The sequence below is a fragment of the Anas platyrhynchos genome, chromosome 1, assembly GCF_047663525.1.
Source record: "Anas platyrhynchos isolate ZD024472 breed Pekin duck chromosome 1, IASCAAS_PekinDuck_T2T, whole genome shotgun sequence".
Lineage (NCBI taxonomy): Eukaryota > Metazoa > Chordata > Aves > Anseriformes > Anatidae > Anas > Anas platyrhynchos.
In genome coordinates, this window is record NC_092587.1 from 112,864,578 (window position 1) to 112,878,232 (window position 13,655).

At 43.5% G+C, this 13,655-nt stretch overlaps 1 protein-coding gene across 3 annotated transcripts in view; it reads right to left on the reverse strand.

Annotated features, from left to right (window-relative positions):
• The window catches only part of KCNJ6 (potassium inwardly rectifying channel subfamily J member 6), a 166,439-nt gene extending 157,124 nt beyond the window's left edge, over positions 1-9,315 (reverse strand). Inside the window, exon 1 of one of the 3 annotated variants that reach the window (XM_027449119.3) lies at positions 8,825-9,315. The gene's annotated coding sequence lies outside the window, so the exon portion shown is untranslated. The remainder of the gene's footprint in view (positions 1-8,824) is intronic. The other 2 variants (XM_027449120.3, XM_072026943.1) reach the window with 2 other exon arrangements.
• Between the last annotated feature and the right edge of the window lie 4,340 nt (positions 9,316-13,655).

The window sequence follows — 13,655 nt, forward strand, 5'->3', positions numbered from 1 at the left end:
GGGCCTACCTGATTTTTCCTACCATCCACCAGCTTAATTCTCTTCTAAGATGTGAGCTGTGTGTGAGTCCCCAAACCCACCAGTTTGGCTTCTGAATGCAGCTGTAATTAAAAACAAAACAACAAACCATGAGTTCTCGTCTTTGAAAACAGTTCAGCTGAGAACTTCTTAATTCTGCTTTCTTTATTTTTTAAGTCTTTGACTTTATACAGTATTTTTGCTTGGCTTCTGGTTGGAGATGAATGTGTTTCATATCTGCTATTGTTACCTCTTATTTCATGAACAGAACAAAGTTATTCCCTGCAGCACACACTGCTGGAATGCAGTGAGACAATAATAGACATTTGTAGCTTATAAACAGTGGGTACTATTTCTTTTCTAGATAGCAGTTTAGAATATTTTAGCAATTATTTTTTTATATATATCCATAAGGCAAGGACACTGCGAGTGTTAACGCAGTGTATTAACTATGTTGTACTTTCTTGTGAAATGGATTTCTGAATCCTGTGATCTGTTAAGAGATTGATTTGTATGAAAATGATAAACTCATTAGTTGCAAGGGATAGAGAGATGGGAAATAACAATCAGCAATATTGAGAAGTTGGAAATAGCCTTACGTTTTCAAAGAGTGAACCCAGAACAGTGGAATGAATTGTTCTGAATGTGGGAGTGTTTATGATCCAGTTCAAGGGTTGTTTATTTTTTTCCTTTCACATTTTTGCATGTCTTTATTCCTTCTCTCTTGACATTTTCTCCCTCCCACCCCTTCCAGATTTTGACTGTCTTAAATTTGTGTGTAGCATCTCTGACTAGAGATGGAGAACTCAGTCAGACACAGAATTTGGCACTGGGATGCTGTAGAAGTTTGTGGTCACTTTCTAAATATGTAAATCCAAATGTTGAGAAAAAAAAGTAATGGCAATTAATGTCTACAGAACAGTTACAAGAGATCTGTGTTCTCATGTGCACTCAGCACTCACAAGTGCCAAACCAACAGTGATCAACTACTACCACAAAATCATACTGCAAATACCCTATATATAATTCTAGTCACCATCACTAGAATATTGCACATATTGCTGGACAATTTTGTTAATACATAGGATCCTCTATTTGCTTGCTTCTCTTTCTGATTTTATTAATAACTTCAGTATATTTCTGGAAAGTAGATTAGCATTACTTTGTTTTTAATCCTGAAAGACTTCTAATGCACTTTGCGCTTTAATGTAATTATGCCTAATAGATGGAATACAGCAGCTTCATAAAAATTGTTCATATCCCTGCCGGATACTTTGCTGAGATAAACGGGTATCTAGTTTATTTAACATGATTAACTACCTGAAGTATTAAAATTCTTATACAGCAATTTGTAACATCCAAGAATTGCAAGAGTACTGGAGAGACACTGCATTTTATGGGGCAGCCCCAGTTTGAAGTTCACACCACACTGGGTAGTGTTAATGGGCTGCAACCTAATAGCCTCCTTTCTCCTCCTCCCCTGTAAAAAATAATGCTGGGTGAAGATTTGATAATCCCTAGTTCCCATTCAGTAAAGAAGTAAATGAGGCATTTTATTTATCTCCCATCTAAAAAGGCTGAAGCACAAACCAATATTCTTTCCTCCATTTGTACCAGAGAAAGCAAGTAGCATGCTAAGGAGAATACAGCACTATGTCTGTATTATTTTTACAGGAGTTGGCATGATTTCCATTACTTCCCTTCCAGCTCAGCCTTCTTTCATCTCCACATTGACACAGAGGCCATGATTCAGAGCCCACTGCAACTGATGGCACTCCTGATGTCCTTAAACAACCACTGGTTTTAATTACTAAAAAAAGTTTCCTTCTACCCTTGCATATCTATGTTCATTCCACTCCTGCTGTTGTTTCCAGTTCTGATGGTTTAAGGCCACCTCTGAGATCAAGAAGTGCTGAGCTGCTCCATACTGCAGCTGAAGGTCATCAGAAACAATGGGAGAAAAAAAAACACCAAGCTTTACTTCCATGTATTCTTGAGATAAGTCAGCCATGAAAACAGTGATGTAGGACCATGCAAATCAAGAAATTTAGTAGGTACAATTCTGTCTGGAAGCTCTGAAAACAGGGTTTCATCTTCCACACCTTCTGCAAAAATGGAATCCTGCATTGGTTTACTTAAGTGAGATACATTCCATGAAACCTGAAGCACCAAAATTTGACATCTCTAGAGGTCTACTGAGATCTTTGATGGACTGAAGTTTCACTTTAGAATTGCCTGTCTCTTCTCACAAACTCTATAGAGAACCCAGGAAAGCTATTCTTGAAAAGCACACGTTGCCTGTTGAAGATTTTTCTGTGGAAATCTAGCCCCTTGGAAATCAATGAGGAATTACCTCTTCATGTCCAGACAGATACTGAGCTGGAAGAAAAGGCGTCTTAATTACAATCACTTAAAATAAATGCTTCTTTTCAAGAATGGAAAATTGATCTGACAAGCAGATAGAAACTGCAGACTGTGTGTGTCAAGAGGAGATGGCGGGAGAAAAAGAAGGAAGGTAGGCAATGTCATTATTTTCTCATTCTTCAAATTAATACTTTGAGGCAGTTGCTCATTATTCTAATGAACCACACGTCTTGAGTATGATAAATACTAAATTATGTGAGATAATTTCTCCTTTGATTTCATTGACAAACTTGTCTGTATTGACTAGATACAATGAGAGCTGTTGTTGTTGTTTTGTTTTGTTTTAAATGGAAAGCAAAAAGCAGAGGATTTCCTGCAATGCTGCAAAGTGCTCTGAGCTGGTGAGCCTAATGCAGGGATGCTTATGATAAAGCACTGCAGAACACAGTTGATTAGAGCATTGAATTAACTATGCTCTCGTGCGCTCTCTCTCTCATCATCTTGTTCTTTCTTTCAGCCTTCTATTTCACTCTTTCAATCTGCACATTATTGTTTTATTGTCCAGAAGATTTATTTTTTTTCCTGAGAATTCAGTACAAATGTCAGCACTCTGCTTTCCTTAGAAAACAAGCCCCAGCATTCTGCTCCAGAGCGTCTCAATATGTCCTGTGCACTGGTGGCATCCTCAGGTCAGGCTCCAACAGTCTATCTAGATTAAAATGAATACAGAATAACACAGTACAGCGGTATAAACCTATGATCTTTACTATTTATTTGACTATGAAATGCTGTGACTGGTATGACAGGAGCAATCGGAACTAGAACTTCTCTAAAGGTGCAGTTGAACTTACAGGCCTGATGCAGTTAGGTCAAAGGGTATGAAGGGAAATGAAATTCGAGGCTAAGGCTATGTCTGCAAGGCTGTGGTAAGATGTAGGACCAAGCTTGTGCTAAAGCTCCTCTCCACACCGACACTGTCTCTAGCCACTCTCTTTAGCCATGGGGCACACAAGGATCAGGTGCCACTGCCTTGCGACTGAATGACAAAGATCACATTTATGTTTATAGCAATTGCCTGAAGTCTCTGAGTTAGAATGAGTCAGATACTTCCTCTGATTGGGAGACTTTTCTGAAGGCTCAGGTCTCCACATACGTTGCAAAGTCTGAAGGTTAGTTCCCTCAGTGTGAACCATTTATGATGTATGTGAAAGGGTAGGTCATTGGCAGTAAGGTTTAATAGCTCTGACTTAAATGTTTGAATGAGCCTTCACTATCTGCACTAACAGTGTTAATAATGCAAATGCTTTAAAAACTTCTCTCTCTGTAGTACTGAAATTTACTCCTGTGAATTGCAAGCTATGTGTGAGAGAGTTCAAGTTTTCTAACAAGGCTAGTTCTGTAGTTCTGCCCTTGGATATAGTATATTATTTTCCTACCAAAATGAGACAAGAAAGAAAATGTTTCTTGGAAGTAAATAATATTCAAAGTGAAGAATTGTCTGTTATAAATATGTACTTCCATCCAAATTCTTATGTTCATTTTGAGGTATAGACAAGACTGAAAGATTTTTATTTTTTTTAAATTTTTTTTTTACTAATATTAAGGTAATAGATACTATTGTAATAAAACAATGCCTTTTCTTATCTTATTGTCAGTTAGAGGTACGGTAATGGTAATATTCCTGTTCTTGTGGATGCTTATACTGGTAATATCATGTTGTACTTCATATGCAGATACCATTAATGGTTGACCTGAAGCTGTAACGGACAAATAGAAACAGTGAATCAATGAGTCAATCACCTTTCAGGTGATTTTTTTTTTTTTTATTACAAAACTCTATTAACTAATACTCCAGAAAAAAAGTTCTTGTTTATGTTAGAGACTGTTCTGCAACCTCTGCCATTAACTGGAGCTTCTGCAGTCAAGACTGTATACAGTCCCTCCATTTACAGAGATCTTCACTGATTTTACTGGTCATTGAATGGCCATGAGGATCCATTCACCTGACCTGCTGGTAGAAATTGCACATCATTTAAGAACTTAAATTTTTTTTCCCCTGTATCAGAAGGCAGGATGTTCTGCTGGCCATATGTATAAGCTTGACAATAAAGTGCATTGTCACTAGCTAGTGAAAATGCATTTTAATGTTCCTTTAAGCTGTAAATAAGATATATTTCCTTAGTTGTGAAATTCTCTTGGCCCTGCATGATATCCTACTAGAAGTACAATGGGTGATAAGTTAAATAAGGATGGTGCTTTGAGCCTCCTCATAATTCATACCTGAAGCACAGTACCTTTGCAGTTGCCATACCAAAGCATATAATGACTAAAAAATGTCAATCTCTGCACATGACTTCTGTGTTTTTTCCTCCTCCAGCCCGTGCATGGACAGGACGGCTACCATTCAATTTTTCAGCATGCTGAATTGGGGTGGGCTGTCCTTTTGACACACAATCCACAATACTGTCATGAGTATTTTACTCATGTTCATTACTCAGTTCATTTAGCTGAATCTGAAAAGCTGAAATCTTTTCAGATCTGAAAGCTTCCAGGTTTCATGACAGTCATCATCTTTGCACATAATTAAAAATTGTATTGTTGTATGAAAAAGTGGACTTAGTAACCTCTTATTTTCAAGTCTTTAATTTCAGCTATTCATAACACAGGTAATATAACTGTATTTCAAATACCAGTAGCATTCTAGTAATACATCTGACACACAGTTTAAAAAAAATATACACAACCATCTTCCAGGAAATCTCTGCCAAGCAGGAATGAGATAAGAACTCTTTCCTTGGGTCTACCAGCCAGTAAATTTAGCATTCATTGTTTAGAAAGTGTTGGTTGGTTTCTGCATAATCATTATTAAATATTGATGCATTATATATTAGGAATATTGTGTTCTCAAATCAAACTGCCTCCACCACTAAAAATCATGTATCTATATAAATGTAAAAAACACCATTTCTCTCTTTTAAAACTATCAGTGTTTAATTTTCCCAGTTAAAAGCAACATTTTGTAGCAAGCAGATGATAAAAACACTGATCAGAGCTCTCATACTTTTAATAACAGTGAAAATAAAAAAGAAAAAAACATGAACATACATGTACTCTACAAGGCATAAACCACTACTATTGAAGACACAGCTTAATTTATCTGAATTATATGTATTCCTTTACTTCTTACTTTTGTAGAACCACATAAATACATTCTTGAAAGAAAAAAGCAAAGCAAACCAAAGCAAAGCAAAGCAAAGCAAACCAAACCAAACAAACAAAAAAACCAACAAAAACAGAAGGATATCATGACAAAACCAGTAAGCTTACTTCAACATTGTCCAGAGTTCTTGGTATTTATAGGTGAAAGAAAGAACAGCACAGGACTAACATCTATGAAATATTTGAATAAATTCATTTTGTTGGATTTTTTATGAAAATTAAATCATATTTCTCTTTCATAATTTGAATGAATATAAAACAAGTTTACAGATAGATGCTTGTGAAAAAAATGTTTTCTGCAGTAAAATAATGCATCTTGGGAAGCTTGTATTAAATTCTGTGTAAATGCACTGGCAAAAATTCTATAAAGAATTCTGTCATTTACTAAAATGATTGAGGTTGTGGTTGTGGGATTTTCATTGATGTTCATGTATATATATGTATATATACGTATAGTTCTATTGCTTACAAGGTAAAATCATTTTGTAATTATCTGATAAAATTATTCTGACACTGCAGGAGTATTGTCTTACATAATAAAATCAATATCTTCAAGTATAATAAATGAGCTAGTAACTGCCCTGAAGATTTGTAATCTATTACTTCTTCCCATTTTCCCACAGGAAAGTAATGAGTTACGAAGCCCATACTTACAGTTTAGTCCTTAATTTCTACACTCCTAATGAGAAATTCAGGTCTCTATTTCCATAAAGGCTTAACTTGTTAGTTCACTTGACTAGTCCTGAAGTGTAGTTTGGGCAAAATGTGGATCTACAGTTCTTTACTAAAAGACTTCACTTCAACGACAATTCTTAGAGATAAATTTACTTGGGGTCCCTGCATGAGTAGAGATCCTGACTACCACCCATGCACGGATTGGAATCACCTATATGATTGTCTCTGGACTTATTTGAAATGGATAATTTATAGCAAAGAAGGAATCTAGAAGCAAGTGTGAGTTGAAAATTTGATTATAGTTGAAGAATAATTTCAATTGTCTGGGAATTTAGACTCAAACCCAATAATTCTGCATGTATCTATAGTTTACTGCCCATCAGGACCAGGGTAAGGTTAAATAAATCTTGTTTGTTTAATGAAAAAAGAACATCCTGACACAGTGAACACAAAAGTGACTAATCCATCTCTATCTTCCCTAGTGAATATTATTCATTATGCTGTTTGCTTTTCTAGAATATTTTTCCTAGTCTGAAGCAGTAATTGCATACATAACTACTAGTATGAGATATGTATAGCAACACTGAGCCAATAATTCACAACTTATCAGTGTAACAAATACCTTTTTTTTGTCACCAGCCTGAATCCTTCCCTCCCTCCCCCTTTGTGTATTTCTTTAAATGGTGCCCAAATATCTGAGAGCAGTTCCTGATCAGTAGGTGATTTTCTAATTAGTTGAACATGTCTGTCTGATTGGCACAAACTTCATATATGCAATTGTACACCCCAGCAATGGGGTATCTCCCAAAGCTAAGATTGCAGTTTCCTTAAGTGCAATTTCTCAACAAGTTTTCCTCAGGAAAACAAGTCGAGAGCATATATTTTTCACCATTTCTGCAGGGCTCATTTTATGGACGTTGTGCGTGTGAACGATCCTGCTGGGGAGCCATAACAAGCTACTGAGAACCACTACAAAAGACTCACAAGAAGTTGTTTCTCTTCATAAGGAAGCTCGAGCAAGTGCGTTTCGAGCATGCCATTTGTTAATACTTGTGCTCTCAGCTCCCGCAGATGTTTGCCTCAGGAAAGTTTAGCGGCCCTAGGTGAGGCATCCTACGGTTCCCAACACCCTGCTGGGAGCAGCATGGGGTTTTCAGGGCTGTCCCCAGCTGAGAGAAGCAACCGATTCTCCTTTGGGGACGCCTGCAGGGGTGCCCCCGCTGCCTCCCGGAGCCCCACCGGCCCCGGCTGCTGGCCATGGTGCTGAAGAGCCGCCGGCCGTGGTGCTGAACCCGCCGCTGTTCGCGGTGCTGAATCGGGGGAAGCAAATCCCCAGGGGCCGGGGAGTAGAGGGGGAGGCTGGGATAAGCAGCGATGTGGAGCTCGCCTGGAAGCAGCTTCTCCCTCCCGCGAAACCTGCCTCCCGCCGCGCCCGGAGAAAGGGGCTCCCCTTCTCCACGCCGGGCATCGGCATCCCCGCGGCTGTGTGCGGAGATCCCTTCCCAGCCGCGGCCCCCAGCCACTTTAATGCTTTTACCACGAGCGGAAAGTTTTGTCTGCGATATCTCTTCTCCCCCCCGCCCCCCCTCTTTGCGACGGGACTTGGAAGGAAAGGGGAGGCAGCGGCGGCGGGGGCCGGGGGAGGGGAAGGGGGGAGTTATCTCCTACTTATTTATTTATTTAGCTCTTTCCTCCCTCAGGTCGCCATGGTGATACAGAGCTCGCTCTCCCTCCGACGAAGAGGAGATGGGCAGCCCCTTCACGAACCCCCCCCCCCGTCCCCTCTGCTCCCGCCGCTGCTTTCCCCTCCAGGAGACCCTTCCCTTCCTACCCGTCCGTCGGGGCCGGGGCCGCGCCGCCCCCTCCACACCTCTCCGGGTCCCCTCAGCCCGGCCCCGGCTGCCCTCATCGCTGCCCGGTTCAGCCCAGCGCGACCCCGGCTCCCCCCAGCGGGGCCGCCCCCCGCTGGCCTCCCAGAGGAGGAGTGGGACGGGAGCAGCCAAAACAGCCCCCCTACACCCTTCCCTTTGAAGTTTTTCCCAGACGGAGCGCCGCCGGGGAGGGTCGACTGGGAGGAACGGGGCTCCCCCTCTCAGCGCTGTCGGCGGGTGCCGGCTGCCGAGCCCCGGAGCGTGGGGAACCCCGCGCAGCCCCGGCCGGGTCCGCGGCGACACCGCTCTGCCCGAGGGCGCGGGGCTCCCTCTCGAGAGGCTCCCGCGACGGCAGCTGGAAACGGGGCCACTGGGGCCGACCGCCAGCCCCCCGTCGCCCTCCATACCGTGTTCCCTGTCTGCTCCCCGCCCGCCAGCTCGCCGTCTGCCCAGCGGGGAGCGGCTGAGACCGCTCGCCCCCCGGTTACATAAGTAACGCGCCCCGCATCCCCCCGCACCGCCGCCGTGGCTGCCGGGGGGCTCGGGGAAGGGCGTTACTTGGGGGGTGCGTGTGGGGGGCTGGAGGAACGCGTCGGACACGAGCCGCAGGGCACCGAAACGCCACCCCCGAGCCCTCCCGTCCTCCGAGTCCCTTCGGGGAACCCTGCCCGCCTTACCTGGTGGCGGCACGCTGCTCTCACTCCATGCTGGCTCCCCGCGGGACGGGGCAGGGCGCTGCTGCCCGGCTCTGCACCGGGGTCCGGCTCCCGGCCGCTTCGAGCGTGTGCGTGTGTGCGAGCGCCGCCGGCTGTCACACGGCCCCCAGGCTGCTTTTGGGGTCCTCCATTCCCCGCGCCGCTCGCCCACCTCCCGCGCCGCACCCACGGGCACCCGCCGGCTCCCGGCTCGGCTCGGCTCGGCTCGGCTCTGCTTGGCTCGGCTCGGCTCCGCTCGGCTCCGCTGGCCGCGGGAGCGGGGGGCCACCGGACGGCCGCGGCGGCGCCCCCGTGTCCGCCTGGCGTGGGGACGGGGGAGGCAGCGATGCGCGGAGCGCGGCGGGAGGGATGGAGGGAAGGAGAGAGGGAGGGAAAAAGGAGGGAGGGGAGGCGGGGGAAGCGCAGCCCCGCCGAGGAAGCCGCGGGAGGGCCCAGGGGCTGCGGCCGGCGCCGGGGGGCTGCGCTAGCCCGGCCGGCTCGGCGGCGGCGGCGGCGGCGGCGGCGGCGGCGGGGCTGAGCGCGGCTGCAGGCAGCGCCACCTGCGGGCGGCGGGGGGCGGCGGGGGGCGGCGGGGGCGGCGCGCTTCTTCCGCGGGGGCGGCCCTGCCCGCAGCCTGCGCCGCCCTCCCGCCGAGTGTGGGGTCTGTTCCGGGCGCCTGTCGCCCTGCTGGGTGCTCCCAGGTCCAGGTGGAGGCGTGGGACCGTCCCGCTCTGTCCCCAGGTGCGTCCTCACCAGTGAGGCGTCCGGAGGAAGCGAGAGTGCGGCCAGGTGAGCAGTGGAGAGCAGGAGGCACGGGGGTGTGTCCCGCAGCGCTTCTACGGTGCTTGAGGGCTGGTTTCACGCTGCAAGCAAGCCTCCACTTCTTTTCCGACACTCAATAGAATCTTCCACCACCCTTCTCGAGGATTAGCCCGTTGGTATCTCTGCCACTACTGTCCCACTCAGGTTTGGTTGAAACTGGCCACCAGATTCCACAATCCTAGGAAGGAATGGTGGCTGCCAGAGAAACAGGCAGGTGCACGTGTTCAGACACAGACAGACAATTTACTTAAGCCTTCTTCTCTTACAAAACCTAGCTAAAAAGGTAGAACCAAGAAGATATTTACCAGACACCATCCTGACCATTTTCCTTGTAGGATGTATCCTTTCGAGGTTGCTTCACCTTGCCTTTTATCTTTCTTGACTATACTTTGTTAAATTACCCATATTCCAAGCTATGCAGTGGGTAGCAGAATGGGGTTGTGTCTCTTTAGGTAACAAATAACAAGTCTGCACTTGCACTTCAACCCTGCCCACGGTGGGGGGTGGAGGGTGGGTGCAACACAACAGTCTTTAAGGTTGCTTCCAACCCAAGCCGCTCTACGAGTTTATGTTCTAAGTCAAATCAGTTTCTCTGTGTGTTTTTTTTTTTTTTTTTTTCCCTCAGATTAGCTGCAAGCACAACCATCAGCTCCACAGCTCGTCTGTGTTCTGTGACCACAGATCACCAGTGATCTTATCTTTTTTTCCTTCTGAGACAAAAGTAGTATTTTAAACCAGCACCACTTTAGCTTGTGAAATATCCTTATTTGCATTTCCTTTCTCACCTCACCCTTCCTCTTCACACCTTCCTACATTTCCTAGTGTACTTTCTGGGAGCTTTTTTTTTTTTTTTTTTTTTTTTTTTTTTTTTTCTCTTCTTTATAATCTCATCCAAGTCAATGCATTTTTGTTGTGGATGTATTATACCCTGCTAATCTAAAAAATGGCTTTGTTCTGGTTTCTTTAGCTTTTGCCGTATAAAGGAACCTCACTGAAAAGAGCAACAGAAGACCTCTTCTTTCTTGGAGGTTTGCATGACTCTTAATTTCTTCTTGCAAATTACTGTGTTCTTTAAAATCTCTTCCATTAGGCTAGGAGCACATCTACTGTAATGGTATCTGCCCTTTGAGCTGAAGTTGCTTGTCTAGAGCCTGCTCCACCTGTTTCTAATTTTTCATGTTTTCATTTGCCAACACAGTAGGAAAAGTGAGTATATTGAAAGTGGAGGAAGGACATCTGTGTAACAAGTTGTGTATGAGCTTATCCTTCTTGACTTCATGATCCTAACACCACGTGGCATGTGATAGGTTCTTTTATCTTTACTAATTGTTAAGTATTTCAAGACGTACAGCATAAGGATGGTTACATTGAACTTGGAACCATAATAGAATCATTAAATCTTACAAACTCTTGTGCATTCAAAATGACACTTTTTTTTCTCTTGGGGCTCAAAAATTAAAATGGCTCTTGAACAGGTGCACAAATAATAATTTTATACTTAACCTGCTGTCCACCTTCAATCTATTTGTCTCAGTTGCAGTTTTCTCAAAGTCAGCTCCATGAATCTCACTGCAGAACCTCTGAGAGTCTATTAATATTTATGCTCGTACACACAGAAAAGATGCCTACTACTTCTTCAAGTCCCAGGCAAATGCCTGACCTGTATGTTGCTGAGATTTCTTTTCCCCTTGTATTTCATTTAAATGCCAATTCAGTGGTTGAACTGACAGTCTCTAAATCTGTATTGCTTTTTCAAGGTGATTTCAGTTAATGGGTTTTGACTCAGAGATCCCTCCCTCTCCCCTTTGGAAAAGATAGTCCCAGAAACAACCAGACTTCACCAGACCTGTGCTTTGCCTGAGGGAGCAGTTTATGTCAGGAGAAGAAGTTTATATCAGCTCGAGGTTTATGGAATTGCTTTTGGAACTAAGAGTATGTTCTTTAAACAGTAGGAGAAACAGGGACATAGTTTGATAAGCATATCAAAGCAGGGACATAAATTTGATAAGATGGAGAGAATTGGTACATTCTACTTTAGATGCCTAACCCTAGGGATTACATGAAGAGTTAGCTCTTAGGCCACCGGAGAAAGAGAGGAGCCCCCAGAGGGCTATTCAGAGCACCTAAACCAAATTGGATCATGGATTGCCTTTGGGAGGTTCACTACCTCACTAACAGTTAATTGCATGGAGATTGTGTGGAGGTTGCAGAGAGATTATATGAAGACTATCTGCCTAATCTAGAATCCGACACGTAATTATTCCCTTCCAGATTTCATTTTGCCAATGCAATTTTACACATGGTGAAGCCACTTGCCAGCACCTCCTTATGAGTGATTTTGATGTATGCTTGCCAACTGGAGATACTTGTATTTCAGTGAAGTTACAGCTCCTGGTACAAAATGAGAAAGCACGTGTTATTCCCATGACCTGATCCTGCAAACTCGTGACAATAACTTCATGTTAGCATTATCTAATTCACATGCATAAGCATAGGCAATGCTATCAACTTGCTACCTGCATGACAGTTTCCAATGCACTGAATCACCTATGCCAGTCCTGCATGTGTGGGGTTTGCTTGCTGTGTGCATCCTACAAATGCAGTCCCATGCATGACAAACAACATGACATCTTTGAAGTCTGTTGAAACTGAGCCAGAGCTCTTGTTTCTTCCCTCTGGGTTCTGAAATGTCTACTTTTCTTGGTATATGTTCCTCCTTTTCCTTGGAAGGGGTGAGCAGATGAATCTGAAATGTGTCTGCAGAAGAATTTTGGCCACAGAATAGTGTTTTATCCAAGAATTCTGAGTTCTAACTATTTTAAAAAGTTAATAGTTTTATTTTGTCTCATTAAAGGATTGTTGTTTAGCTGTAAGACAAATTTTGTCCAAAATTCTCAAAATTATGGTGCTTAACCTGTAGATAACAAAATTACTCCTGAATGCATCAGAAAACATCTGGTTTTGTGTCTAAGATGTACCCTTTGACAGTGTTATGGCTAGATGTTTGTGAACCAAGGCTTTTAGACACTGCTGCAAAGCAAAAAGCACGTACAGATCAGGCCTGAGGGAGTTCTGATGTACAAAGGGAACAAATCATCTGGCATATCTGGAGAAGTCTCCTTGCACAGAGCTTCCTTTGCTCCTCCTCTCATTTTTACACTTTATCTCACTGGCCTAGAAAGTGTAAGTCTAGATATTGCTTCAGACCATATGGTGACACTGAGAGCTTTTTTGCACAGCAATAAGAAAAACGATGGTTATAAAATGTCTGCTTAAAGATCAGTTAAAACTGTTTTGGTTCACACAACCTGATAATATTGACAAAGGGTCAAAATTTGCTAATCTAGCAGTAGTTTAGAATGCTCAGTAGGTTTTATGGCTTGTTGAAGTTGGGAAAATCTTGCAGAGCAAGCCATTGGAAACTGTAGGGGAGATAAGGAGAGACAAGTGGGTGGAAGCTGTCTGATTTTGTTTTCTGGCAGGAAGAATACCAGAGGGAATTCTCTTTCCCAGCCTACCACCCCCATTTTTTCCTTATTTACACATCAATGCATGATTTTTTGGTGTCTAACATTTCCATAATGCAATCTGGTAAACCTAGCACAGCTGTTTTGAAAACCTGTCTGATATTTAAGATTGCTTTACTGTGCACAAGCTTCTATTTCACTCACTAGCATTCCTGTTTCTGGATGTCAAGATAGGGAATGGTTATATATACGGAGGTAGGTTTCACAGTGGCCAAGATTTATTATGGAGAGGTTTGCAATAACCTTATCCCCTTTGCCCTTTATCTATCTTTTGTATTCTGCAGGGCAAAGTTTATCATTACTGATATATTTGGATCGTACCTGACACAACAGAGCAAATTTCCTATTGTCATCAAGTATGTTTTTAACAGGGTAACAAAACAAAACAAATAAGCAAACTTAAAGCTCATCATAGAACGTTATAAAAACTGCTTAAATAAAGCTGTTTGGCAACCACCACAGTG